Source organism: Stomoxys calcitrans, chromosome 1, assembly GCF_963082655.1.
Source record: "Stomoxys calcitrans chromosome 1, idStoCalc2.1, whole genome shotgun sequence".
Taxonomy (NCBI): Eukaryota; Metazoa; Arthropoda; class Insecta; order Diptera; family Muscidae; genus Stomoxys; species Stomoxys calcitrans.
The window spans coordinates 129,406,647-129,411,764 of record NC_081552.1 but is presented as its reverse complement, the minus strand read 5'-3'; positions in this window follow the sequence as shown (position 1 = coordinate 129,411,764).

The following is a 5,118-nucleotide window of genomic DNA, read 5'->3' as shown; positions in this document are numbered from 1 at the left end:
CAAAATGGATATCAAATGAAGGGTGTTTGGAAGTTGAATACAAATCTGTTATAAGAATTTGGTTCAAGGTGTCCACGGAGCCTCTCCAACCCAAAAAACCCCAAAACGGGCATGAATTTCCAACGTCACAACATGGGCATCAAATGAAAGGTTTTTGAGTGTTGACAACGAATGTGATATACATCTAATGCGCTTCTATAAGACTTGTAGTTCGATCGAGATAATATGGGAATTTAACAAAAGGTCTATGAGAGTAGAGTTCGAATCTGATATAAGATATACGAATTCAAGTATCTGGGTCACGTCCTGCCGTCCAGCCGGACATGTAGCTCGTCATGTAGATCTTAGAGTCCCTCTCCTGCTAATAAAAACAACAGCGAAATGAAAGGACGTGTCAGAGGCCAATCGCCCTCCCACCCTACCCAAAAAAATGAAAGCCGATCAGGATAGAATAGGATAGCAAAAAGGGGTCTTTGGTAGGAGAGTACACTTTTGACCCTCAAGTTGGGATAGATACAGGAGGACCTTCGGATCTTTACAAATGTCGTATCCCAAGTGGTAGCTTTGAAATATGATTTTGAAGGTTGTTGATAACCAATAAAAAAAATTAATTAGTGCGGATCTAAACGAGACCCGTAGCCCTGAATATCTGGATCGCCACCTTCACAATGCTTGACATTATGGGGCTCAAACATTGACATTATGGGGGCACGATGCTGATATTATTTCCGTCATTATTTAGGTCCGCCCCCTAAACTCCCTTCAAACCGGACATGTTTGCCTACTATGGCAAACAAAGGCTCAAATAATAGGTATTTGAAACGAATTTGATATTCATTTTAGAGACTAAGTGTTTGGGGGTAGTCTCACCCCATAAACTCCCCCCAAACCCATTGAAACTGCGGCTCAAATAAAAGGAATTTAAACGTTGAGCACGATGTTGGTATTTTGTCTTGGTTTAGTACGTGGGCGGCCGCCCCACCCTATGGCAAAGTGTTTCAGGGACGACTCACCTCATAACTCCCCCTGAACCACACATACATACCGAATATAGCAATATGTAGCTCAAATCTGGTTTTTGGGAGTAGAGTATGAATTTGAATCCACTTTAGGAGCGAAGGGTTTGGCTTCTCCAATCTACCACCAAAACCAAGAGAATGAAGTTGATCTAACATCTAAACTTTAATGGGCGGACCCTATTTTCAAAAAACGTCAGATCTCGGAGTTAGGTGGCGTGATTTTCGTGAAATTTATTTTGTTTATAATAACTCAAAAAAACTCAAGTTCGGCCGGGCCGAATCTTATATACCCTCCACCATGGATCGCATTTGTCGAGTTCTTTTCCCTGCATCTCTTCTTAGGCAAAAAAGGATACAAGAAAAGATTTTCTCTGCTATATCAAGATATGGTCCGGTTTGGACCACAATCAAATTATATGTGTAAAATGTCAGCCAATTCGAATAAGAATTGCTCCCTTTGGGGTCTCAAGAAGTAAAATAGAGAGATCGATTTATATGGGAGCTGTATCGGGCTATAGACCGATTCAGACCATAAAAAACACGTATGTTGATGGTCATGAGAGAAACCGTGGTGCAAAATTTCAGGCAAATCGGATTAGAATTGCGACCTCTAGAGGCTCAAGAAGTCAAGATCCCAGATCGGTTTATATGGCAGCTATATCGAGTTATGAACCGATTTGAGCCTTATTTGAAACAGTTGTTGAAAGTAAGAATAAAATACGTCATGCAAAATTTCTAGAAGCTCAAGAAGTCAAGTCCCCAGATCTGTTTATATGACAGTTATATCAGGTTATTAACCGATTTGAACCATACTTGGCACAGTTGTTGGATGTCAAAACAAAATACTACTTGCTTAAAAAGTCATGACCCAAGATTGGTTTATATGACAGCTATATCAGGTTATGAACCGATTTGAACCATACTTGGCACAGTTGTTGGATATCATAACAAAGTACTACGTGCAAAATTTCATTCAAATCGAATTGCGCCTTCTAGAGGCTCAAGAATTGCGCCTTCTAGAGGCTCAAGAAGTCAAGACCCAAGATCGGTTTATATGGCAGCTATATCAGGTTATGGACCGATTTCAACCATACTTTGCAAAGTTGTTGGATATTATAACAAAACACGTCGTGCAAAATTTCATTCCAATTGGATAAGAATTCCCCACTCTAGAGGCTCAAAATCAAGACCCAAGATCGGTTTATATGACAGCTATATCAGGTTATGGACCGATTTCAACCATACTTGGCAAAGTTGTTGGATATCATAACAAAACACGTCGCGCAAAAATTCATTTCAATCGGATAAGAATTGCGCACTCTAGAGGCTCAAGAAGTCAAGACCCAAAATCGGTTTACATGGCAGCTTTATCAAAACATGGACCGATATGGCCCATTTACAATACCAACCGACCTACACTAATAAGAAGTATTTGTGGAAAATTTGAAGCGGCTCGCTTTACTCCTTCGGAAGTTAGCGTTCTTTCGACAGACAGACGGACGGACGGACGGACAGACGGACAGACGGACGGACATGGCTAGATCGACATGAAATGTCGCGACGATCAAGAATGTATATACTTTATGGGGTGTCAGACGAATATTTCGAGTAGTTTCAAACAGAATGACGAAATTAGTATACCCCCATACTATGGTGGAGGGTATAAAAATCAATTTGTGTTTGTCGGTTAGTTAGCTTGTTTGTTTATTTGTATGTTTGTTTGTGCGTTCCTAATGTTCATGAAATTTTTACTGATGTTTCATAATGAACCCGTGATGAAAATAGGGTACTATTGTATTTACTATCTTGACCCTCCCCTTACCCCATTTTTCAGAAACGCCAGATCTCGATAATGGTTGGGGCGATTTAAGCGAAATTTTGAGTGCTCTCTTATAGTGACCTAAAAGTAAAAATTTCCCCACCCCCAAAACCTAGCAATATGGGATTCAAATGAAAAGTATTTAGGATAAGACAACGAAACCAAACGGCAATATGGGGTTCAAATAAATGATATTTGAGAGAAGAGCACGATGCTGATATATTTTCAGGGCTAAGTGTTTGGGGGACCACCCCAATTCCCAAAACACTCCTTAATCGGGCATATTTACAGACCACGTCAATGTGGGGACCAAATGAAAAAAGGTATTGGGGAGTAGAGCATAAAATTGATACCCAATTATTTGCTGGCCATCGCAATATGAGGTTCAAATAAAGGTATTTGGGAGTAGAATACGAATATGGAACCATATATTTGGGACACCGCTCTTTCCTCAAAATCCCCCCAAAGGTTACAAATTTTCCGACCGCGCCAATATGTGGCTCAAATGAAAGGTATTTAAGATTACAAAATTAATTTGAAAACCAATTTGGGGGCCAAGTGTTTGGGGGACGCCTCATCCTATAAACTCTAGTTAATCCAATGCCAATATGGGGTTTAAATAAATGGTATTTGAGACAATAGCACGATGCTGATATGTTTTTCAGGGCCAAGAACCACCTCACCGCTGAAAACACTCCTAAATCGGACATCATGAGAGTATGTCTGATTAATATCATTGAACCCTCCGAGCGAATTCGTGGTCCAATAAAGATCATATGGAATTCAGATAAAGGCACTTATATTGTTATAATGTTAGTCAAGCGATATGCATATACTATTTTCATAGCAGGGTATTTCACTAAAAACTCTTTAATTGTCGAAAATAAATATTCAAAGGATAATTTTGTTGAATATAAAGTAAAAGAGGGCGCAGCGGAGCGGACCCGTTTCAACTAGTATAACATAAAACAAGTAAAGCCGCGACGAACTTTGGATACCCATATTTCATCCATACTTTATTAACATTTGGGAACATAAGAAATTTTTTGCGGGATATTATTCGCTATTGGGTAAGGATGTTGACGGGGGCAAAACTACGCACTATTCTAAAGTTTGTCTATTTAGCGTAGTAACAGAGGCTTTTATGAACCTATGGCGTTATTAGGGTCTAATACAACACACTGTTCCAACTTTCTGCGAAATCGGGTAAAAAGTGCGCTTTCTATGGGCTAAAGCCCCTAAATCGGAAATCTGTGTATCTTATACATAAAATTCAATTTGTGTTTTTATGTTTGTCGGTTTGTTTGTTTGGTCCGTATAAACTCAAAAACGGCTGAACCGATTACCATGAATTTTTCACAGATTGTGTAGGATGGTCTGGAAGGAAACATAGGCAATATAATTTTTTGATATCTAGAAGGGGCGGACCGTGTACCGTTGCCCCAAAAACACCACTCAAATCTAAAGTGGATCGATAAGGTCAATATGGGTATCAAATGAAAAGTATGCGGGAATAGATAACGAATCTGGCATACAAATTCATGTCGAAGTATAGGGGTCACCCCACCCCACAAAAACGCCCAAAATGGACACATTAGCCAATCACGGATATATGGGACTCGGTTTGTTTGTTCCATATAGCCTGAAAAACGGCAGAACCGATTTCCTCGAAATTTTCGCATATTGTGTATGTTGGTCTGAAAGGAAACATAGGCTATATAATTTTTCGATAGCGGAAGGTCCGTCCGTCGACCTTCGCCCTTATGCCAAAATCACAACCCAAAATCAAAAGTGGATCGATCGGGACAATATAGGTATCAAATGAAAGTTATTGGAGAGTAGAATATGGTATTAAAATTTGAGTCTAGATACCCATCAGGCCGCCCTAACCCCAAACAAACATATTGGGCGTTCATTTCAATATGGGGCTCAAATGATAGGAATTCGGGAATACAAGTACCCAGCCCCCAACCCCAAAACTCCTCTAAACAGATATATTTGAAGTTCATGTCAATATAGGACTCAAACGTAAAGTATTATGCAGTAGATTACAAATATGGCATGCAACATTAGGTCCAAGTAATGGGAGGTCGCCCACCCCCAAATACCCCAAAAGGGCATATTAGCCGACCATGGCTATATGGGATTCAAATGAAAGGTATTTGGGAGTAGATTATGAATATGACATTAAAATTTGCTTTCAAGTCAAGGTGTCGCTTTTCCTCCTAAAGATACGTCGAATGGGTTATTTTACCCATTATGACAATACGGGACTCAAAT